General features: G+C 37.0%; 2 pseudogenes; one reads left to right on the top strand and one right to left on the bottom strand.

Moving 5' to 3' along the window:
• Window positions 1-1,542: 1,542 nt before the first annotated feature.
• LOC114230068 (U6 spliceosomal RNA) lies at window positions 1,543-1,638 on the bottom strand (annotated as a pseudogene).
• Window positions 1,639-5,707: 4,069 nt separating this feature from the next.
• On the top strand, window positions 5,708-6,191 carry LOC103301185 (U1 small nuclear ribonucleoprotein C-like; annotated as a pseudogene).
• Window positions 6,192-26,503: the final 20,312 nt, after the last annotated feature.

Genomic DNA, 26,503 nt, shown 5'->3' with positions numbered 1-26,503 from the left:
TAGAATTCCTCAAGTCTGAAAGAGGACACTGCTTCATTCTCTACCATCCACCCATGCACACACACTTGCACAAATACACACACAAATATACAGGGATACTCGCACATCGAAATCTAGGGTTTTCTGTAATAACCTACCTTCTTAACTTCTGCTTTTCTTATTCCCTCTCTTGAGTTTTCTTTTGCTTGACTTTTTCTCTGTTTTGTTTTGTTTTGTTTTTTGAGCTGGGTATTTAATCTGTTTTCATTCTTTCATTTTACTGGTGGAAGAGTTTGTGTTACAAATTTTCCTCTGACCACTGCTTTAAGTACCCAGGGGTAGCTTATTTAGTGCTTTGATTATTTGATTAAATTCTGTAGTTTCAATCTGTATTTCCTTGTTTCATCCAAGAGTTTCTAATAGAAGGTTTTAAAAATATTTCCTGGTGGAAGGGGCTTTTACTTTTTTGATTTGTTAATAATTGCTAGTTATACAGCATTGTAATTAGAAAATATTGTTGGTAATAGAACATTTTGGTGTGTTCCTTGTAAACTAGTGTATGAAAAATTTTGTAAATGTTCCATAAGCACCCAAGAAGGAAGTAAGTCCCTTTTCTATCATCCAATCCTACAATTTGGTGTATGATGATAACACCTATTTTATTGATTATGTTATTTAGGTCTTCTGGCTCCTTAATTATTTGTGGTCTGTCCACTTGATCTGTCTTGATAAGAGATTGCTCTATTATTATGGCATTTTATCTATGATCTACAGTTTATATTCATAAATTTCATGTCTTCATTTTGACTTGTGGCATTTAGCATAAAAAGTATATCTCTAGGTCCAAGGTAAATTTTCCTTAAAATTATCCTTATTAAAGATTTATTCATTTATGCCCTTAAAAAAACTTATTACTGCCACAAGTGAGATGGTGGGGTCTTTAGGACTCAGGTTTTCTATTTTTAATATGCCCAAATTCCCAACATAAATAACTCCAAGGTCACGATCTCCTAAGTACCTTTCTTGTGAATAATAAGCACATTCAGCAATAAGAATATAGCTTCATTATTGAAGTTAAAACCTATAGAAACCTTATAGATTATCTGGTATAACTAGAAATTGAAAACTCAAATAACAACTTTTAAAATTGTCATAGACATTTACTAAGTCATTACCAGAAGCCAAGTCTCCTGGTTCTCAATCCGGGCTATTTTTTATGTTGTTTTTTGTTTATTTTTTTTGCTTTGTTTTGTTTTGTTTTCTTTCATGCAATGTGTGTCCATTTATTTTACACCTACAAAAGAAATTGCCCAGCCCTCTGCCTCATTCTCCCCCCCAAACCAGTCTATTTTTAAAAACATTTAAAAATTAAAATCAAATAAAAATAGGGAGGTTAATTTTAGTACAATTATTTTTCAATGTAGCTCATAATTACTAAAATTGAAATCTCTTATAATTGACCAATGCCCAAGTGACTTATAGGGCAGTAAGAAAAATTCCATATTACAAGTTAGAAAATTCTAATACAAAAATAGTCCATGGGTTGAAATAGCCTTTCCTTTTAAAAATATCGAATGCATGAATTGGTCATCGTTGCTCAGGGGACCATGCTAATGTTCTCTGTATCATTCTTATTTTAGTATGTGCTGCTGAAGCAATACCAAAGCTATTGTTTATGCTTTCATGCCTAGTGTGTATGAGAAAATGCTTCAACAGAATCAAGGACTACATAGTCATTAGGCATTTAGCTCTCTAGTCTAAACAAAACTCATTCTATGTATGTCCTTATAAGTTCCTTTTATACCAACCAGAGCTTCTAAATTGCACTGAGAACACAGATAATAGTGTTACTTGTGCCCTGAGTTGGTAACAACCCAGTCAAAAACAAATGAAACTGATCCTCACACCAACTAGTACATATATGATTCCCAGCAAGTTTTATGAAATATTGAAAATGATTATCAACCTACATTTCCACCTTTATGGACAGGTGGTTCTCCAGGAACTCATAAACTACATGAAAACCCATAAACTTGATTTTTTAGAGCCCTTTTAACTAGGACATTCTTTGTGTCTGTGTTTTATAAATATATTTTATTGATTTCAGAGAGGAAGGGAGAAAGAGAGAGAGAAACATCAATGATGAGAGAGAATCATTAATTGGCTGCCTCCTGTACTGTCCACTCTGGGGATCAAGCCTGTAACCCGGGCATATGCCCCGACTGGGAATTGAACCGTGACCTCCTGGTTCATAGGTCGACACTCAACTACTGAGCCACATTGGCCTGGCCATTCTTTGTTTTTTGATAGTATATTTCAAATCATCTGTGTTATTCAATAGAAGCCCAAGTACACCTACCGCATTATAAATATGCTAATTGACAAAAAGGAATTTGGATTCTGATTTATTCATAAGGAACTCTTTTAAAATGTTTTGAAGGTAGGGCAAAGACTGATTGAGATGGACTTTCCAGCTCTCAAATACTTGAACCACTTGTTAATATAGTCCTCAAATCTGAGCTGAAATAAACAGTTTGGTTTTGCTAGAGACATGTATTCTTCTTCACATTACCTATGGGCATTACATACATAAGTGCACACTGCCTTGTCTTAGGAAGAAAAGAGTAAGACCTTCTGTTTATAAGCTGGTTTTCACAGAAGTGACATTTTTCTCATGTTGTCAGTATTTAATTTTCCGCCGATGCACTTACAAGTTCTCATGAACAGTTGAATGCAACTGTGACACTAACCCTGAATGAAGCATGACTTTTCTCTCCGAGCCTTTGGTGCTGAAACAACGGCAAGAATTAAACACTCGCCACTGGTCCTTTGCCATAGTGAAGTTTCTCACTGCAAACTCACCAACAACTTTTGACCTCTGGACCCAAAGAGCATCAATTACCCAGCATGCAGGGGTGGAATAGAGTGAACCAGCATCATCATTTGGCTGTCTCCCAGTTAACATCCTCTCATAGGTTGAAAAGCAATCTGGCCAACATTTCAACTGCCAGCGAGAATTCTTTATTAGCTTTTGGATGGGTTTGCCTTTCAATTGGATGATTTGAATGGCTTCTGTGGTAGGAGAGATGCTGCGCTCAGATAATGATTTTGCATTTCACCTCATCATTAATGCTGTGGACCTCAAGGGAAGTCACTGTGCCCTTTATGAAGGTCAAAGCATTTTATAACCTTAATAAAGACTCATAGCCTCAGGAACAGCAAGTGTGGGGGACTGACTGAATAAAAATATAACTAAATTGTCACTTCAGACTACACTACTTGAAGGATTTCAATTGCAAATCAACAGTTAAAGAGTACAATGGCATCCCAAACTTCAGTCCTATTCAAAAATACATCCACAGAAACTGGCATTATTCAAAGAAAAATGAGGTGAAATTATCTTTTCCCCCTCTCTAGAAAAGCTTTTTCTTCTGTAATTTTATATTTAATTGCCAAATGTTTCACATGGGTGCTATGCAGAGATAGGTTAATAAACATCTTGATAGATTTGAATTCAAAGCAATTAAGTCATGGTGGTTCTTAGTTATTGTAAATTTATTCCTACGCAGAATTTAGGTCACTGCATTTTGTAGTGTAAAGTGAATACAAGATAATAGGCAAGAATGATTATGAAAACTACATCACTATCTGCATTTCCCCAAGTATAGGTCATTCTGTCCCAAATATTACTAATAACTCACAGCTTTCTATAACTTACTTAAGGGTACTCTCCAGCAAAATCACTCCAATTTATAAATTCAGTGAACTCTCTTTTACTTTCCTAGGTTTCTATTTCCGTCCTTCAGGCATTGTGTACCAGCCATACTTATGTTCATAAGAACTCAGAAAAAGAAAAACAGGAGCTGCTATGCCAGGCATTGTGACAGAATATTATCTCATCTTCCCCGACCTTCATAGAAACCTTTGGAGGAAGGAATATCATCTTGTTTACAGACTGTGGATCAGAGAGGTTAAATAATTTTGCAAGGTCATATTCCTGATGAGTATTAGAGCCGAGCTGTGCTGAATTCATCCTGTCTTTCAAGTGCAGGGAACCATCTCTCTAGTGCAGCAATAAAAGAGCATGGGCCAGGAGGATGGGAAAGGGGCCACAGGAGGACCATGGCTGGAATGCCTGAAATGATCCTCAGACTGGTTAATACACTTTGACCACAGGGCTGGTTCTCAGGGTGAGCACTGGGGAGCCCGACATGAAAGGTTGACACCGAGGGAAATGAGGCTCTGGTTTGAGTTGGCAACTTGAAGCAAAAACTAAACAGTCTTGTGGACTGTCAACTGCCTAGAAGGTCACTGAGTTAGCCAAGAAATCATCCCATAAGCTACAGGAAAATTTCAAATTTTCAACTTTATTTGTCCCAGCTCTATGAACTTCAGCTATGTGAGGGCAAGGTGTGGATCTATTCCTCACTTTCTCCCAAATATCCAGACATGCTTGCTAAAAAGTAGATTCTCAATAAATGAAATATAAACGTGACCAAATTCAAGCGAGGCAGAGGGCAAAAGTCAGGGTTAGAATTCAGATATCTATTTTGATAGGCATAAGATGATACCTCACTGTGGTTTTAATTTGCATTAAACTAAAATGCTTTTGCACAGCAAAGGAAACCATCAACAAAATAAAAACACAATCCACTGAATGGGGGAACACTTTTGCCAATAGTACATCTAATAAGGGTTTAAGTTCCAAAACTTATAAATAACTTATACAACTCAGCACCAAGAAAGCACACAATCCAATTAAAAAAAAAAAATGGGCAAGGGACCCGAATAGATACTTCTCCAAAGAGGACATACAGATGGCCAACAGACATATGAAAAGATGATCAAAGTTCTACTTCTTGCAGTGCCTTGTTTGTCTTCATGGGCACTGTGAATCCGGAGCTGATCTGTATTCCCTCTTAGCTCTTAAACTGGGACAATTAAAGCTCGAGGGGCAAACTCTGCCTGCAGTTGTATGTTCTAATTAAATACTTTCCTGATCTTGTTTTCCATTTGCTCACTTCCCTCACTACTAACTTCATTCCCTTATCTTTCTAAGTTGCCTCAAGGAGTGGGATAAGATGAGATATGAGTAAATAAATATATCATCCCATAAATACTCCTCTTACCTATTGGGCATCTGATGACTTGGTACATAGCAAATTGTCTTATATATTTCTTTTTCTCCCTGGACAACTAGACTGAGAGTAAGACTGAAATTTTCTTTTAATATTTAAGTGTTTGAGAGGCCTAGGTGTATTACTTTCAACACAATGGTGTAAGATAGAGGTAGAAAGACATTTGTTTATTCATTAATACCTGCCTTCATTCACCACTTTTTCATTATAGGGCAACGCTGGGAGGTTAAGTAACACACATTTTTTAAAAAGTTAAGAATCCTTGCCATCATTCAGATTACAATCTAGAAGACACAAACAATAAATACATGCTCTATTTGATAAGAAATATTATGACAAAAGATAAGGCAGAGAAGGGGGATAGTGATACATAAGACATATTTTAAAAAATGGTCTGAAGTTTTCCAGGGAAGAACCTTCCCAGTGGAGGGAACGGCACAGCAAAGATTTTAATACCAGCAATGTGTTGTCAAGTTTGAGTAATCCTGAGGAGTCCACTGTAACTGAAATGGAAATGATGAAAGTTAATAGAAAATGAAGTCAGGGTCATTTCTGGCAATTGCAGAGTGGCCAACAGCCTGCAGAACAACATGCCTAAGTCTTATTGAGACCACTGCGATCCATACCTCACCCATGACTCTCCGTCTGTGAGAAAGACACAATGCAGTGACAGGAAACACAAAGAGAATGTGAAAGACTGCTATCAGAAACGGATGGAAGAGCAGGCTCAGAGCCTGATTAACAAAACAACCACAGCATTTCAGCAAGGGAAGATAGATACCTCCTATTCCATTTTCTGCTCCTCCTCCTGCAGCGGCAATGATCCCACCTCCCCCCAGTGTTCCAGGTCCACCTCACCCTGGTATGATGCCAACACCCCATATGGGGTCCCTTGCCATGATGCCAATGATGGGTCCTCCTCCTCCTGGGATGATGCCAGTGGGACCTGCTCCTGGAATGAGGCCACCTATGGGAGGGCACATGCCAATGATGCTTGGGCCCCCAATGCTGAGAACTCCTGCCCATCCCATGATGGTGCCCACTCAGCCCAGAATGACTAGACCAGATAGATAAGGAGAAAGGGGAGCCTCTATCAGGCTTCTGTTACTTGTTCTACTTCACCAGGAGATCATGGTGCTGTGACTCTGGGTGTTTTCTAACAGCATGACAGGGAAGACTCACTCCCTCTTCCTATCTAAGACAGAATAGTTTTGGAGGGGAGTAGTGGGATTAAAAAAAAAATCATTTGTATTATGAAATGTGAAAAAAAATAAATGAGGTCAAGAAGGTAAGGATCTTGCAAAATGTCCTATGGAGCAAGGGTGGAAACAGGGTGACCATTTCAGAGAATATTTGAAACAAAGCAGGGAAGCAATGCTGGGACTTAGACAAGAGCGGCAACAGTGGAGGTGCTGGGACATAATCAGGTCGCAGAGATATTTTAAAGGTAAATTGAGAGGGTTGGCTAATAGATACGATGTTGGGTGTGAGCAGCCAGATTTCTAGTTTTTGAATTAAAAAATAGAGAAGACTAATCAAGTTGACTAAGTTGAGCAACATTAGGTTAGATAAGTACAAGTCAAGCAAGGGGAACCCTGAGTTCAGAAATGAGGATTTAGGTAAAAGCCAGGAATAAAGAGGGAGCTGGTAAAGAATGGAGTAAGGACAAGAAGATGGAGAAAGCAATTTTAGGGTCAAGAGCAGCTTAATTTTAAGTGTACGTGCTTATTGCCAATGACCAGGAGCTACTGACTACAACTGCAGCACCAACAGCCCCCCACTGCCTTACATTGATAACATTACCTCATTAGAAGGAACTTACAAAATGCTGCCCTTGGACCTGCCTTATTGAGAAAACTAGCTTACAAACAATATTGAATGTCAATAATAATTGAAAAATAATATATTTTTAAAAGAGTTATGAGTAACTCATGAGCAAAGTAACTACCACTAATATATTCTTTCTTTCTTTTTTTTTTTTAATATATTTTATTGATTTTTCACAGAGAGGAAGGGAGAGGGATAGAGAGCTAGAAACATCGATGAGAGAGAGACATCGACCAGCTGCCTCTGCACACCTCCCACCGGGGGATGTGCCCGCAACCAATGTACATGCCCTTGACCGGAATCGAACCCGGGACCCTCCAGTCCACAGACCGACGCTCTATCCACTGAGCCAAACCGGTTTCGGCTAATATATTCTTTCTTATGTGGATTCCATGACCAATCCATCTTAAGGTAAATTCTCTGGAGTTAATTTGGTAATAGTGAGGGTAGTTGTTTTTACTCATGTGTACCTGTGTGTTTTTCTCTTTTTTTGTTTTTGTTGTTGTTTGTTTTTTATTATATTTTTATTGATTTCAGAGAGAGGAAAAGAGAGGAAGAGAAAGAGATAGAAACATCAGTGATGAGAGAGAATCATTGATAGGTTGCCTCCTGCACACCCGCTACTGGGGATCAAGCCCACAACCAGGGCATGTGCTCTTGACCCGAATTGAACAGGGAACCCTTCAGTCCGCAGCCTGACACTCTATCCACTGAGCCAAACCAGCTAGGGCCTTGTGTGTTTCTTCATGAATATGGTAACATTTCCATCTGGGTATTTTTTTCTGACATCCCCAATGACAATGGACATTTTTGAAGCAGTGAGAAATTTGAGATCTTTCTATCCAGACCTCTCATATGTTGCTCCCTCCACACGACTAAAACCAAGGCTGAATTTTGTTACCCCACCACAGAGGAAAGTCATTTAGAGTTGAATGCCAAATAGTCTTGTTCTCCAAGGTCTCTGACATTATTTCACTGAAAATTGATAATTTTCTTATAATGAGATATTTAGATGACAACAATGGTGTTAGTTGGGTCCATTAGGGATCTTACTTTATGAGTCTCCATATACACTCCTTTAACATAAAAACACTATTATTTTTCGTTGCCGCATTATAATGAATGATTCAGTCCATTTGGGAATAATAGGATTCCATCTTGCCAGCTCTGCAAATTAGATGTTATTTTTAAAAAATGTGCAAGTTATGGTGCAGTCAGAGCCCCTGTTTCTCTTTCTTAAGGAAAGACTTTTTTTTTTTAACCTGTGAAAGATATAGGAAAAACAGATGAAAATGATATTTTTACACTGATAGGTTAGCGAAAAAAAAAAAAGGACTCTACTTCATGGAGGAATGAAAAAATAGGGGGGGGGGGGGAGTAATAAAAGAATGAAATTATACCCCTAGGGAATGATGCTCTAATTTTAATTAATCTCCAGATCAAATTTATCATTATTAGAAGTTTTATGGGGACCTTAAAACAGAAATTGTTGTATAATAGTTACTAGTCTACTCACAGAAATAGAAAAGAGGGCAAAGATCATGATGAAGCAACTCAGTTACACACATACATATACAAACACAAATACACAAATATCCATTAAATAAAAGAAAAATGTTCAACTTTATTTTATCTATCAAGTTGGCAAATATCTATTTAAAAGATAAAATCTACTTGACAAAGAATTTTTTATGAAATAGCTGCACCTTCTCATACATTGAACAGATGACAAATTGATATTTTTAGGAGAATAGTTTGACAATATGTGCCCAAAGCACCAAAAATGTTGATACACTTTGATCCAAACACTTCACATCTGGCAATTTACCCTAGTAAAATAAGCACAAATATGGATTGATGTTCAGTGATATTTATCAAAGTCTTAACTGCAATAATGAAATTGTATAAACATTTAAATATTCAAGAATAAGAACTATTTTAATAAATTATGGTATGTTTTATAGAGATTAAGTAAACATTTTTAAGGTAACACAAAGGGGAAAACTTAGGATACCAATTATTTATTTGGCAGGATTACAATTGTACTAAATCAGTAAATAAATAAATAATCTATGCATGCCATAGAAGGTAAAATAGCTAAAAGAAAATTCACCAAAATATTAGCTGTAATTTATTTTCTTTTTAAATTTAATTTAGAGAGAGATAGGAAGGGAGAAAGAGAGAGGGACAGAAACATCAGCCTATTGTTCCACTCATTCATGCATGTACTGGTTGATTCTTGTATGTGCCCTGACCAGGGATCGAACCTGAAATTTGGCTCATCAGAATGACACTTCTACCAACTGAACTACCCAGACGGGGCTAGCTATAATTTCTTTGACTGATAAATGATGGATGACATTTTATAAATATTTTTATTCATATATTTCTCCCAACTATATTGTAAGCTAAAGAGAGGGAGAGAGATGGGTTTTTAAAACCTGTGCAGAGTGAATGCTTAGCTATTTAAGTGAAAGCAAAGCAAATATAACTATTAAATATCTACAAAGCCTAGATATGCAGAGAAAACCATGACTGACAACTCTGAGGAAAATGTACAGGTGGCCAAGGGAAATGGCATGAATATTTTCTCTTATGAAAGAACCAGGAGATTTTTGCATATTTAATGTAAAGCTGTAAAAATGTCTGCTTTCATGATCTGCTATGAAAGATCCACACACATAAAAACTCCTCAGGGTTTAATTTTTCTCCTTGCTGAGCAACTGAGTTAGTCTCTCCTGTGGAGACACTTTACCTATCAGAGTCTGAGCACTCTAGTGAGCCAACACTTTGCTCAAATAATTCAGTGTTTCCTTTAGAACATAGACTCATTTTATTTATATATTTTTCTGTGAAAAATAGGAATGTTATTTTTTTTAATTTATTTCAGAGAGAAAGGGAGAGGGAGATAGAAACATCAATGATGAGAGAGAATCATTGATCAGCTGCCTCCTGCATACCCACCACTGGGAACTGAGCCTGCAACCCAGGCTTGTGCCCTTGACTGGAATTGAGCCCAGGACCCACCAGTCTGCAAGCTGATGCTCTATCCACTAAGCAAAACTGGCTAGGGCTAGGGATGTTATTTTCTATGTCTGCTGAGGATCTGGCATCATATACTACTTGCACTCTTTTTATGTTTTCTGTATTCCTTCCTCTGTATTTTTGTTCATTTTCTTATTCCTCTTAAGATGAACCCTTATTTTTTCCTCTGCTCTTGCAAGTGTAATACCTTCTCCAAGGGTCCAAGATGAGTCCCCCAACATTGATCAAAACTTCCTTGACTCAACATGCTCAGTGTATCTCTCCCTTAAGCATGTAATCTCTATACAATTTTAGAAAAACTATTCCACAAACTTATATGAAACCACACTGGACCCTGAAAAGCCATAGCAATCCTGAGAAAGAAGAACAAAGTTGGAGGTATAACCCTACCTGATATCAAACTTTAGTATAAGGACATGATAATCAAAACAGCATAGTACTGGCATAAAAAGTCATATAGATAAACCAAACAGAATAGAGAGCCCAGAAATAAACCCATGCCTTTTGGTCAATTAATATTTGACAAAGGAGGCGAGAACATACAATGGAGTGAAGACAGTCTATTCAATAAATAGTATTGGGAAAATTGAACAGGTACATGCAAAAAATGAAACTACACCACCTCCTTACACCATACACAAGAATAAACTCAAAAGGGATTAAAGACTTAGATGTAAGTTGCAAAACTATAAAAATCCTAGAGTAAAACATAGGCAATAATATCTCATATGTTTTTCACAGCAATATCTTTTCTGAGACAGCTCCTTGGGCAAGGGAAACAAAAGAAAAAATAAACAAATGGGACTACATCAAAAAAACACCTTTTGCACAGCAAAGAAAACCATCAACAAAATGAAAACAACCCACTGATTGGGAGAACATGCCAATGATACATCTGATAAGGGGTTAATCTCCAAAATTTTATAAATAACTTATATAACTCAACACTAAGAAAACAAACAATTCAATTAAAAAATGGGCAAAGGACCTGACTAGACACTTATCCAAGAAGACATACAGATGGCCAACAGACAGACATATGAAAAGATGCTCAGTGTCACTAATCATCAGAGAAATGCAAATTTAAAACCACAATGAGATATCACTTCACACCTGTCAAAATGGCTATCATCAATCAACAAACAAGTGTTGGCGAGGATGGCATCCCAATAAATCCAATTAAAATAAACAAATAAGTAAATAAATCCCTACACAATTTAACAATTAATTACAGAGTAATTTTTCCCATACTTTTTTACTTCATCTGGGGGTACAAGAAGGCAGAAATCTTGAGGTACAATAGTCCTTTATTTCTCCCCAGTGCTGTTCACACTCAGTAAAGACTAACTGAATGATTCCCAAACATGTTTGAAGCAGTTCAATGTTCCTTCACCAGCTCTTTATCAAAAACAATTCAATTCATTGGGTGCTATGAGGCTTTTAAAGAGAAAACTCCAAGAAATATAAGAGAACTTGGACCAGATGGGTCTTCATTTTAATAGGGCAGGGAACATTTCCAATACTGAAGGACTGCTTCTCTCCACATCCTCCTGTGTAAACTCTGGCTTGTCACACCTTAATTATTTAACAGCCCCTGCCTGGCACGAAACCAGAAAAGATTGGCTCACTAATGTTCCATCTCAGCACACATTCTTTCCAAAAGCCTTTAAGAAACTCATGAATATTTCATTGTCTTCATCAGTGCCAGGAAGATGGCATCCTGATCTCAGAAACCAAATGTTACTTGTTGGTTGGCTTCCTTGAGCTACTGCTACCCAAACAGGGCCCGTTCCCTGAATGATCATTTCTGTGATCCCATACACATTGACAAATAACATAAATGAAAAGCAGAATCTGAAACAGAGCAACAATCAATAAAAGAAAGCATTTATCTCTTTAAAGGCAGATACCTGCTTCAGATGGTTTATATATTCAATCAGAGCTCAGGAGTCATTAATAAAATTTAATTTATTTTTTAGTGGCACTTAATGAAAGTATGAAAATTAAAAAAAGAAAATGGTAAATCTGGCCATAGAAAATATCTTAATAGACAAGGAAAGAGACTCTGGCTTTTTCTTTTCTTTCCTTTTTCTTTTTTTCTTTTTCGAGAATATACTTAAAGCCAAAACATCTCTAGGGAGTTTGAATTTTTAATATGTTCCCCACCCTCTCCCTTCACACTCTTCCCTATATGCTCAAGAGCCATATGACTGGGGACATAAGGAGGAGCTGCTTTACTCAAATATATCCAAGCTGTAAGCCAATTTTGAAAATAGAAACTTAAAAAAAAGTATATCATATTTCGTGTCAACCAGGTCCACAATGGTGAGTAGATTATGATAATATATAGCACATAATAATGCAAGCCCTGCATTGCTAAATATAATTATGTTTTCCAATTATTTATTTCATTAAAAACGTGCAGTCGACACCTTAGAATTCCTGCAAAAGGTACCAGTACAGGCATTATTTTCCCATTGTATAGGGAAGAAAACTGACATGGAGAAGTTAGATAATTTGTGTCAAAAATGAATAGTTATCTGATGGTGGATCTGATTGTAAAATGCCCACCTTCTTAAAGGTCCAGATTCCTTCATTGAAACCATGTGTTGTAATCCTTCAGGTTATTCCTTTCTTGGAGACTTAATCTTCTCTAGGAAAGATTAACTCTACAATTATTTGGAAGTTTGGTGCAAGATCTAGGTCAAAATTGTCATGGAAAACTCTGAAATATCTCCAGCTGACACCTAATTACCTTTTCCCATAATTTAAAAATAATATTTGACCCAGGTCCGGGTGAGGCCGCGCGCCCCTGAGTCCAGGTGAAGCCACGCCCCTGCGTCCGGGCGAGACCAAACCAGAGGGAGTCGGACCTGCATTACCACCATTTGTCCACCATCCAGAGATGAAAAGTCAGTGCCGACATGTACACATAAGGAACTGGTGGACATTGAAATTGGGTCTCAAAAGAACTGTTGGTCCAGAAAGAAACTTACTACAGACTGATTCATTTGCCTGTCAGCATAACTATTATTGCTCGTCTCACATTCGGTTCTTATAAGTATATTTCTAGTAACACATGATCTCACTCATCTAGGGGAAATGATGAACAACATAGACTGATGAACAAGAACAGACCCAGAAACAAGGAGGCATCGATCGGACTGTCGGGCCTCAGAGGGAGGGTAGGAGAGGGTGGGGGTAGGGGGGAGAGATCAACCAAGGGACTTGTGTGCATGCATATGAGCCTAACCAATGGTTAAGGACAACAGGGGGGTGGGGGCATCCGTGGGGAGGGGTGGGGGATGGGAATGGGGGGATGAGGACAAATATGTGACACCTTAATCAATAAAGAAATTATTAAAAAAAGAAGTACAGATAGGTAGTTACAAAATAGTCATAGGGATGTAAAGTACAGCATAGGGAAAATAGTCAATAATATTGCAATAACTATGTATGGTGCCAAGTGGATACTGGAAATATCAGGGGGAACACTTTGTAAAGTATATGATTGCCTAACCACTATCTGTACACCTGAAACTAATACAGAATAATATTGAATGTAAACTATAATTGAAAAATAAAATTAAAATAAAATAAAGGAAGCTTTAAAAAAATAATAATAATATTTGAAAATACCAATCCACTAAGTATATGCCATTTAGAGTACAGAATTGGGGGCAAACTTGGCAGCTCAATTAGACCATGTTCCTTTCTGTTTCTTTTCAAAGGCTTATTTTCTTCTATTTTCATGAGGACAGGTCATTATCTGCAAATTGACAGAAGACAACTAAGATGAACTCTATTACTGAAATAATAGTTATTTTATTATAACTGCAGCTAATTGCATATTCTTTAAAAAATAAATGCAATTATTGATACAGTCTCTGAAAATTAAAATTTGCCATTGTTTGTAATTAATAGTTTCCCTGATAATCAATTCAGTACTTTTTCCTAGATCAGTTTTCTCTGTGTCCATTCAGCTTTGTACGTAGGCAGTTATATACAACAAATAGCACTGGGTGTCTCCAGGGGCAAAGAGAAAGAGAATAGCTCTGCCCTCCTGGTCCCCACCTGCCAACTGAACGAGGTTATTGCAAGAGCAGTGGAGCTGCTAAGATTCTTCAAGGGCAGTGAGGTTCCCAGTGTACCCTGAGGCTGAACATGGAATCAAGACCTTAAGGGCCAGCCTGCCCAGGGAAAAAGGTTTCAGGCAATTTGAATGGGCACCTCATATGGAGGTGTTCCTCAAACCCTCACTATCCCTAAGCCATCTACCAAATAAATGTATGATGGGTGTGTTAAATAGTTATTTCTGTTTAGGTGAGAGTGCTTATTTTTCATTTCAACCATGTCAAAGGAAGCAAGGAAAGAAAGGCAGATACAAAAACTGGCAAGACTTTATGAGCTAAACACTTGAGATGTAAATGTCACAAGTGCATTGATTGAGCTTATTATAGCGCAAGATCCTTGCACTGGGAAGTAGAGAAACTGAACTCTAATCCCAGACCTGTCACTAAGTAGAAATAAATGTATCTTTCTTGCCTTGCTTCCCAGGCTGTGTCAGAATACATAACTAATATGAAAGTTGAACTATAATTGGTTATAACAATCACTTCATAAGTGAAGGTGATCTTATTGCAGTTTATTAGTATAAATGTTATGAATAGATGAAACAAAAATAAAAAGGTTGTAAAAATAAAATTATAGGAAGATAGAAGTATTTTATTACATAATACAACTGCAGTTTTCTATTCTGCACAGTACATATTTATACCTGGCCTGGAAACTTATGCTAAAAATAATAACAGAAGAATGTTCTAAAATTCCCTGGTAAAGTTCACCCAAGTTATGGGAAATTGAAATTTTTCTTTTATAATTTCTACTAGAGGCCTGGTGCATGCATTCATGTACCAGTGGGATCCCTGGGACTGGCCTGAACCCTCTAGCAATCCTGTACCCCTCAGGGGATGTCAGAGAGCGGTTTCGACCTGATCCCTGCAGGCCAGGCCAAGGGACCCCACAGGTGCAGGAATCCATGCACTGGGCCTCTAGTATGCATATAAGATCTTTGGTTAATCTTTTCCTGCCATCCCCCTCTCCCCTTCCCTTTGAGATTCATCAGTCTGTTACATGTTTCCATGCCTGTGCATTGAGTGTCTGCCCCCTGGTGGTCAGTGTACATCATAGATACTGGTCAAATGGTTGAACTGTGGAGCGGTCACTTAGGCTTTTTATATATATAGATCTTAAATTCCTATGTCTAAAATCTAATACCATGCATTTTCTTCAGACTCACATTTCCCAATTTAGCAGTCTCAATGTCTATAGTAATTATACATCAATAAAATATTTATTACACTCTTACAGTGTGTCCAATCTCCATTTAGCCCAGGGGAACAGATAGAAGAAGAAGACAGGCCTGCATTGAAGAAGTTTAAAACCTAACCTTCTGAGCATTTAGGATAAAGTACAGAGATTGTTTAAGGATTAGAAGTGGAGTTAGGATTAGAATGTTGTGTAAAATGGGATTTCTTGTAATCACTGATGAAATTGAGGTGCTATGGATCATTCAAGTATTCCTTCTTTTCTTCTCCTGTCTTAGAATCTCCTTTGACCTCACATGTACATCTAGTAATAATAGCACTTTGTCCCTCAACTTCAGCCAAGTCTCTTGAAAGCAAATTATTTTCTGAGGTCTTATTTGCATTGGTTTCTGATCCATCACCACTTCATTGCTTCAGTCCCATGGCATAACAGGCTTTCAAAGCATATTCACATTTGGTATAATATTTTTTTCATATTTAATGATTTTATCCTAATTTTACAATTATGGAAACTACTACATAAAACATCTGTACTGTTCCATACGTGGATTTCCTGTATGTATGCCCTGGGGTTCATTCTCTTGGTCTTTTTAGGGGCATGCATAGCTCTTAAAACACCATGCTTGCATTTAAAATTGCTCATCTTTTCAATTGGACAGATTCATAAAAAAATCAAATCTGAACATGACTGGTGGATTTTTGGGAGTTTAGGAAAGGACTTTTTCCCTTTGTACTCAAAACAAATCCTGGTCCTGCTTGAAAAAGGCTTAAATCCCTTCAATCAGGGTCAATCTTTTTTCTACGCCTACATATAAAGTTCAAAATGCAAATGTCCTCAAGGGAAGGAAACTAGTGATTTATAATGTCTGGTGTTTGAATAACTATTATCAATTTCTAATGAATTTTTCAGGAGGGAGAGAAGAGAAAATGAGGCCACTGGACAGGACAAAGAGGGGAGGCCAAGATACCAAAGAAAAACCTCATGAATTTTACATCTTTGAAGCCAATAACTCATTCTCCACACATCATTTAGCCACTCCTAACTCTAGCTGGTTTATCGTGGGTGGAGGAAAGATATCAGAACAAGTGGTTCATTCTCTACCTTTCAAAATTGAACATATAGTCAGTCATTTTTGACCTTTTGGGTACCACCCACAAATTCAATCATGGCATATGAAGTGTCCCATGTCATTCATAATGACTCAGAATAATTGGAGTAGTTCTTTGTCCTGGTTTTAGAATTTGCTAGTTTTTTTTGTGTGTGTGTTTGTTTGTTTTTTACCTTGAGAACTTTTAATTCAATCTAAAGGAAAAGGGGTACTTTATTAATTATTATCTGCCTTCAGAATCAAAGATATCAGCAAGATAAAATAACAAACCCATGAGAACCACCATTTATTACACTTTGTGAATATATGTACCAAATTATGCACTTTATACAACTAATATTTTAATTCTTCAAAAAGACCCTAAAAGGTGGCTATTATTAGCTTCATTTTGAAAATTAACAATAACACAATGCTGAGAAAGGTTAAGTGATCTCCTAGCAAAGTCATACAATGAACCTCCAAAGTGTGAATAGCTCTCAGTTCTGTGTGACTCAGAATCCCCTTGTGATAGGAAGGTAGGTGGCTTGAATATACTAGTAAGTTCTGAATCCCACAGATCTGGTACATAGTAGGAAGGGCCAAGAGCAGAATAAGACTAGAACAGAGCAGGAGGGTTCTAGACTGTTCCAGAAGCTACTCTTGGTCCCCCAGTCAAGCACAATACAACTGTAGACACATCAAGAAAGGGGCCTATACGTAGTAACACTGAAAATTAATCCTAACTCTACAAGCAAGACTACAGACTCTCTGTTATAAACTCTGCTAGGGATGGGTGAGCAAATGTTCACTCAACTGTGTCTGTATGAGAATGGTCAGGGAGTTTCTTCTAGAAGGACTTGCCATCATTTGAAGAAGTGCCTGGAGATGGAATGGAAGGAAATAATATGTTAAAGGGAATAAGGGCATATCGAATAATTACTCTGGCCATTCTATGCATTGCTTAGCAGTGTTGGTTTTGAGTGGCAAACCCCTCAGGCTTTCTGGGATCACATTTTATTCTCTATAAGGACAAAATTGGGGTTAGACTGCACAGGTAAGTTAGATAGCACGTCATTTTGTCATTTGAGGGGAGGCCAACAGCCTCTTATATCTCCATTTCTGGCCTCTTATAGGTATTTAAATTCTCATCATGAGGCAACATGCCTTTCTCAAGAGCTCATTATTGAAATATTAATTCATGCACAAGCTGATTTTGCTCAGGGGATAGAACATGGCTTGTGGAATGAAGGGTCCCAGGTTTGATTCCAGTCAGGGGCACATGATTCCCAGTATTTTTGCATGCAGGAAGAGGCCGATCAATAATTCTCTCTTATCATTGATGTTTCTCTATCTCTCTCTACCTCTCCCTATCTCTTTGAAATCAATAAAAATACATTTATTTTTTAAAAAGAAATATTAACTCATGTAGAATGAGTAAAATCCAGATGATCCCTAAAAACTCTAGTGTGGATTGGTTTGGAACCACAAGTGTATGTCCCAGGGGCGTGAAAAAAAGATTTAAGTTTTTACTTAGGAGAAGAATAGAAAAGTCTGGAGCATAGGGAATTGCCCAAGAAGGAACTTTGTGGTCTTTAGTGAATTACTCAACTGCAAGAACCATGGAGTAAAGACCTCAATAGAGGTAGGTGCTTGGTTGTGGAGGACATCTGCAGGTGTTCTGAATAGTTACAATGGAAAAAGAGAGGGGTGCACAAAGACAAAATATCGAGTCGTCTCTGTTGGTTGCATTTGCATGTGTCTTTTTTCTTCAAACAAAACATAAACGCTTTTCAATCCCTTTATGGCCTAACATAGTAAAAGACCACAGTCAGGACTAAAAGTTGTGTCAATTTGAAAGAAAAGGCTTAATATCTATTTTATTTTTTACATGAAATCTGGGGGACCAGAGCTCACATCACATTATCAAGGGCAAACTCTATCAAAGTACGTAATGTAAGCACAATGGTAGACCTTCCTCTGATACACAATTCTAGTTCAAAGAAGATTCATCTTCTCTTAAGTACATCCTGTGAAAGAAAAAGAAAAATTCACAAAGCATGTGTAATTCAGTAGCAGCAGCCTGGAGTCCTCAACCTAGCTGGCATTCAGAGCATTTCATTTGATCAAGTCTATGACGTACGTGTCAGCAGACTAGCTGTGAAGGGAGCTCATGATCATTACTCCCAGGAGAAGGGTGATTCCAAAATAGCAACCCCAGAGAGCCATCCACCACGGGGAACAATTAAGCCTAATGGCATTCTAGTCTGCTGCTGCTTGCAGATTGCGCATCACAGCAGTTTACCCTGTAATTTTCCATCTCTAAGCATGTACAGCTTGCATATTCCAGCACTCTGCACAGGGGTTTCCTCATCTATCAAGCAACTTTTCAAACAAGGCCCATGAACAAAGAACAACTGGCAACGGCTGGTTCATGAGAGAAAACATATTTGGGGATCCTTTGTGAGCAGACAATTAAATACTTTCATTTTTTTCTTCTCTTAGGGAGATTCCTGACCTTTGCAAAAGATGAGAGTATAATTAAAACTGCAATGAGTGACTAGGTAATCAGAAGAGCAAGAATGAAAGAACTGAAAAGAGATATTATATTAAATCAGAATCCAACTAGATTCTAAATATAGTCATCTGTCCTCTAAACATAAAGGAACTGTCCTATAAATTGTTGCCATGTTTCCAGGTGGTTCCTTATTACAGAAAAAAAGACACTAGAGCAATTTTAAAGTATATAGTGTTTATCATGTTCTGAAATAGCAAAAAATGTCTGAGCATCACATATGTAGAAGTGAATGAAGAACAACCAAATGAGAAAAGAAAGTCTATTTATTCAGAGCTTGCTATAGCAATGGAGGCAGCTACCATTACTTACGTTTTGGCAGAGACTCAAAGACCAACAAATAACTGGGGAAGCTTAATAGTGGAAAAGGGGGACTGTTTCAGGTAGCCAGTGATTAGAAGCTGTTAGCATGGGAAAGGTCTAGGTAGGCCAACTAGAAGCCAGGCATCTTTTCTGACTGGGTAAGGGTGCAAAATTGGCTTTCTCTGGATGGTCCTAAGTTAGAAGTGGGAACAAAAAAATAGGGAAACTGTCAGTTATTTGTCAGACTCTGGCCATTCAGGCTGAGCTGTTATAGAAATTACTGTTTATTAGTAGTTTCCTGAATTGTTGCTAACGATAGCAATCTGGCTTCCTGCAAGTATGATTTATAGCAGCCTGGTTTCCTGGGCGGGTTATTGCAGGTAAGGGATTGCTTTCATAGGCAGGTTGCTGCAGGCCATGGGTCAAAGTACTACTTTTATATATGGCCTGGGCATTACCCATTTGTACATTCAGTCACTTACATATATTTAGATCATCAAATAAGATTAAAATACTTTGCCCTGACTGGTTTGGCTCAGTGGATAGAGCATCAGCCTGCGGACTCAAGGGTCCCAGTTTCGATTCCAGTCGGGGGCATGTACCTTAGTTGTGGGCACATCCCCAGTAGGGGGTGTGCAGGAGGTAGCTGATCAATGTTTCTCTCTCATCGATGTTTCTGGCTCTCTCTCCCTCTCCCTTCCTCTCTGTGGCAAATCAATAAAATATAAAAAAAAAAGATTGAAATATTTTATGTTCTATACCTGCCTAAAAGTCATAACACTACATGACAATATTCTTTACTATAACTTAGTTTTTAAACTTCAAATATTTAAACTGCAATCATTCACCTGACACTGATTTTGTATATATTGTGAGGGAGAGATCAAGATTCACTTCTTGATATACTAATATGTATTCACTTTAAAATACATATATCTAATTGTTCTAGTGATATTTATTAGAAGACTATCCTTTCCCCACAGATCTCCAGCGCTGACTTCATTTTAAATCAAACATTCATATATGCAAGTATCTGCCAGAAAACTGGATGTATTCATATATTACAATGTAGCAATTATACTTTTAGGTGTATTACCAATAGAGAAGCATATCTATAATAATAAAAGCATAATATGCTAATTAGACCAGACAGCCAAACGACCTTCTGGATGACCTTCCAGAGGAAGCTGGGGCTGTGAGGGCTGAGCCCCTTGCAGGAATTTCATGCATCGGGCCTCTAGTATATGTATAAAAGACATGTATAAAAATATTTCAAAACAGTATTGCTTTTAACAGATCCAAATTAGAAACAAGCTAAGTAATCATCAATAGGAGCAAGAGTAAATACAGTGTATAAATTTATGTTATAAGTATCCATACAATGAAAATACTAAGCAACAATAAAAATGATGAACAAAGTTATCTATTTCAGGAACAAATCTTATTAATATAATTTTGGTCAAAAAGAGTAAAAAGTATATACTGTGCGATTACTTTATCTAAGATATAAACAAGTGAAATTCATCTGTTGTTAAAACTTAAAAATATCTATGTTAGGGAGAACAATGTAGATATTCATGAATGGGGAAGAGGATAAGAAGAACTATGAGTTACTAAAAATATTCTATTTCTTTGCTGCATTATTTTTACCTGATTCATTTTGTAAAAATTCAATTAGAGAGCTTACAATGTGTACCTTGTTTTCATGTATCTATGCTATATTTTAGTAAAAAGTTTATTTTTAAAAAATCAATAAAGTTAAAAGCACACATATGTTCATGGCATGTATGGGTGATGTATGAGAACACATGATGCAGATGAAAGAATGCAAAAAGTCATCAAGAGATGAGGCTTAGCTGTGGCTTTGTCATTCATTAGATTGCAATCTTTACAATAGTCCCCTGATTTCTCTGGGTTGTCATTTTCTCCTCTCTAGAATGAAAGACATTGAACCTTCAGGAAATTATATTCTCAAATTACATTTACCTCGATAACTAGAGCAGAATTGTGCCCCTTCTCTATGCCTATCCCCATGGGAACTGTAATTTCTAATTCTTATGCTTTCTCTGCTGGTTTTATTGTTGAACTATCTCTATGGACTTCTCCCATAACATATTTCATCTTAGAATAATCAAAAGCTAGTTTAAAAAAAAGAAAACGCGTACTTCAGTGACATGTGTGACTGGCCATCTGGTCCCATTCACAACTATGGCAAGATGACACTTTCTCAATCTTATTAATTCAGAGCATGTCTTCCTTTGAGAAGATGGAGGGTCATATTCAATTCCAACTTTCCTGTCAACACTCATGGGGAACATTTGGCCCTTTTAAAGTTTAGCACATCCCTTCACTCTTTTTAAATGATAGGGCAGAGTTTGATATGCTAGAGGATACCTTTTAAGCACATCAAAATAAACATTCATACAGCAATGTCCTCTATTCATTACCATGATTTAGAGCCATCCAAACAGCAAGATTAATATCTGTTCTCATGCCCTTATACCTGCATTAGAAGTGCAATAACTTTTCTCCTGTGTCACAGCCCCTGATTTCTCTTTGACCCAATCTATCTTGCACTACACTAGCACGCTAATATTTCTACAATACAACTTTCAAATTCTTCCATAGCTTCTGAGCTCTTACTTTATGTCATACCTCCTCAAATTTGAGCAAGCTGAAAGATCACTAAAGAGCAGGTACTGTTTGAGGAAGGAGATTCCATGTCTCCTATTTGAAATGTTGATATGGTAAGTCAAGAGAAAACCCAGAAATCTGTCTTTGGTTTCCTATCCAATTTGAAGAAAGATGGGAAACCCAGGACTATTTCTAGGCATTTTTACAGATGCTTCTCTGTTCTCTGTAAGTGGAGGAATAAACTCTGCTTTGGCCAAACATCCAACACTGAATCTGTGACTTCCTAAGAAATCATTCCCCTCATTGGGTCTCTCTAGATAACTTTAGAACATTCTATTTGCTAACACAGTAAAATTTAACTAGACTTGGACCAGCATAAAATATAAATAAAATCAATAAAAGAGCTAAAATCAAGAAAGAGTGTGACTACATGGACTGTTTCACAGATTTTTTTTCCCCTCAGATGTGTGAATAGGAAACGTTGGACAATATCCCCAAAAGTGACAGGTGTCCAGCAGTTCCTAAATAATACCTCCAGAATAGTCTTTCAGAAAGATCGAGAGTTCATTTAACACTATTGGAGCAGATAAGAACCTCTCAGACTCCAATAGAAGCAGCCACTGTCACTCAGTGAATAATGGAATAATGAATGGAAGCTCCATTTGAGATCAGCAGAAAGACATTAGGAAAAGAATGTTTTATTGTTTGGTGAGGTCCATTTTCCCATCCCTTTACCCATGATGGAATACATATTTTATCATTTCACATGATACTTTGAAAGAATATCTAAGGGAAAATGCATTTTGCTATAAACCAAAGAGAAAGAAAGCTAGACTTCCAATAAAGACATGTGGTGGAAATGGAAATAAATAAGATATACCATATTATTATGCCTATATCACCCATTCCCATTTCCTCTCCCCAACCACTTAATACTTTTCTTCTGCAACCAAGTAATAGTTAGTTCTTTTCCTGCACATGCTAGCTATTTCATGCATTTACCATGTATTTACCTAATTGCTTCCTTCTGTCTGGAATTCCAAACCAAGTTCCTACTCACCCTTTAGATCCCAGTTCAAGCTCTCCATTCCCAACCTAGCCCTGTTGGACGTACTAGAAATAATTGATTATTTTTGTCTCTGTTACCCTCCAATAGTATCTTATCTTTGTTGTTGTTGTTAATCCTCACCTGAAGATATTTTTCCATTGATTTTTTTAGGGTGAGTGGAAGGAGGAGGAGAGACAGAGAGAGAAACATCAAAACATCTATGTGAGAGAGACACATTGACTGGTTGCCTCCTGCACGCACTCTGGGGATCTAGCCTGCAACCGAGATACATGTCCTTGACTGGAATCAAACCCAGGACCCTTCAGTCCATGGGTGATGCTCTATCCACTGAGCAAAACCGGCCAGGACTATTTATGTACTTTTATTGTACTATATATTACACTACACTAGGATCATTTCTTTGCTGACTATTAAGGGTAGAGTCTAAGCCTTTATAACCTATTTATCCCTTTCACATGAAAGTAGAGCATGCTCTATTTGTTGAATTAAATAGAATAGAAATAATTGAGAGAGGTAGCAAGGTCATTATGAAACATCCAAAGAATAGGTGGGTGTTTAGTGTCCAGCTAAAAGGATAACCATGAGGGAGAAATATGAATACTGTATCCTCTGCAATGGCTAAGACAGGGAACATATGGGTGATTTTCACAAAAATTGAATGACTATATGATTAAGTGATTATTATATAAAATGATACTGAGTTCACTTAAATTGGTCAGAGAACTAAAAAGAAAGAATAAATTCAGAGCACCCATCAATGTGAGCATTTTGATTCATTGTTCTATTAAACTAAAAATATACTTAATCAGAAACGATAAAATTGCTAAAGTGTTCATTTTAAGAAAATAATAGCTCATGTATATTGCTCACATAGAACAGAGAGCAACATGCTAAGTATTACAAATGTATTCTCTCATCTAATAGAATATGCTAATGATAGAAGTAAAGTTACTATCCTTATTTAGGAGAAACTGAGGTTTAGTATGGTTATATAACTCACACAGGATCATGTAGCTGTTGGGGTTTGCAACCAAGAAATGAGACTAAAAACTGTACACAAAATAATTAGATCATACATCACAATATGGGATGAGGTTATTGAGAAGAAAGGTGAGGGCCAATGTAAATGATGGCATTTTTCCCCATAGCACATAAAATGTTATTATTAAGATGCTCCTTGGAAACTCTTAGTAAGTTTAAATGAAATTGTTATTTCAGATATTATAATTCATTAAAATAAATTTTGTGGATTTTCCCCAAAAATATATGGTTGTGTTTAAAGGCCAGATGGCAGAGGACATTATTAAATGGAAATTTTTAAGATATCTCTACTAGAACTGATATTCTAATAACAAAACCCCCTTCATCTTGTATGGGAAAACCTGTAATGAAGCCCTGCTGGCTGGTAAATTATGACCACCATCCAGAACCAAAACAGCATGCTTCTGTGCAAATCCTCCCAAAGAACAGATAAGAGTATCCTGTTCCTAAGCCCTTAGGCTCCAATAGATTTTCTCAAGCTAAAGAAATGGGAAAGTGTTCCAGAAAAGAATGGGCTGTGTCATTTTTTGTGGCATTTACTAAGTAAGAGCCCCAAGTCAGAGACTGCAAATGAGCTGCGTCCTGTTAATATGAACATTCCCCTAACAGCACCAAACTCAAAGACTTGAAATCCTATACCTGCACTTCTTCAGTTTGGATAACCTGATCCCTCCAATCCTTCCTAATTTTCATGAACAAATTGACTTGATATTCAATGACTGGAATGAACACAAGCCCACTCAATCCCTCACTGTAAATGATGAGGCATATCACAGTATCATACAACTAGTCAACTTTCATTAATCCTTATCTGAGAACTTAACATTGAAGCTAAACTCTTATATTGGCAACATTTGCAAAAATAACAAAGCAATACAAATAAAGGAAAACATTTCATCCACCTGGTCAATTTGCTCCATCCTACACAAAACTTTAGATTTGAAATCATTTATGAATAAATGTTTAGTAGTGTTTCTGTTGATACAATTATGGAGAAGATGTGTTTGTAACATTTTCATTTTGATATAATTTCAAATTTAGAGAAAAGTTATAAGAATAGTACAAGGAACTTCAATATGATCTCTCTAGAAATCCACCAATTCCACCTCATTTGCATTCTATTGTATTTACTTTTTCATTTAATTAAATGCAGGTGGAACATCTAAGTCTTCACTTCCAGTAAAGACCACGCTTGTTCCTTGAACCTTCTTTTCAAGTCCCATTGTACAGACAAGAAAGTGAAGATACGTCATTTCCCTGATCTTACACTTACAGTAGGGCCATAATAGGCATCATCCTGGATTACTAGCCCAGAGCTTGGGCTCCTAAGCCCTTCACTATAATGAAATGAATAATATAAGTTGTCCTTCTTGTACTTGAGATGAAGAATTTTCTTCTTACCAAACAGCAATGCCCTTGACATTCTTCTCTACCCAGGCAATAAAGATCTGTGTTTCAAAGCATATCTCTCAGATTTCTAAATATGTTTTCTTGATAGCTTTGTCATCCCTTTAACTTTTTTCTTGCTCTAATCTAGTTAAAAATTAGAATTGTTTCCAATGTCAATGGTTGCCATTCAGATCTTGGTTTTAAATGACTCATCCAGACCTTTAAATTATTCAACACAATGTTTCCATAATTATTGCAAATAAAGAACTGAAAGGCTCTTCAAAACACTCATCTACTCTCTGCCACACCAGGGGAGCAGTTCTTCCCTCCAGAAAGACTGGAGTGGGAAATGTGCAAAGAGTACAGGGGTTTTGCACTAATTTCAAGGTCATCACCTATAAATACAGAATTCAGAGAAGGTGGAGTTGAATTCCATGAGACCCATTATTTTGAATTTGAATATTTATAACTCCATTCTAAATAACTGCTTAACTTAATTCCATCATGAATCCCCCCAAAACCAGTTTGTGTATATAGTAGACAGTTAACTCTGGCTTCTGACCTCTCTCTCTATCCTCTTAGACTTTGGGTGTGTAACAAAAGCTTAGAGCCATGCACATTGAGAATTCCTGCTTTAGAGATCCCAGGTGAATGCAGGTTTGAGTTGTGTTTTTAGTGCTTCTTTTGCCATTCCCAGCCATGTGAGCTTGGAATGACTATAGTAAGTGGAGTAGACAGTATTACTAAATTCAACATTTCTTTAGACACTTTTTGACTCTCTGAACAAGTCTGGAAAACAAAAGGGTTATTTGAAAATAATCCTAGTTTGTAATCAGGTGAAAATGTGGTAGGCTCAGATAAGTTTCTTGTGGTAAAATTTTCTTCACACTCTCTTTAATGTCTCCCAGAAAACTAGGACTTCCTTCTTTAACTCACTCAGAAATTAAATCCACCTACCAAGTGATTTCAGGAAACATGAGTACTCACTAGAGTCCCTTGGAAACAACGTGAGGCAAACAGAAATTGAAATAACACAAGTTTGTTTTAGACCGCTTTAAATTGGCTCTAGCAAGTTATACCTGGAAGGGGCC

Source organism: Eptesicus fuscus, chromosome 12 (genome assembly GCF_027574615.1).
Source record: "Eptesicus fuscus isolate TK198812 chromosome 12, DD_ASM_mEF_20220401, whole genome shotgun sequence".
Lineage (NCBI taxonomy): Eukaryota > Metazoa > Chordata > Mammalia > Chiroptera > Vespertilionidae > Eptesicus > Eptesicus fuscus.
This window is presented reverse-complemented; position numbering and strand designations above follow the sequence as displayed.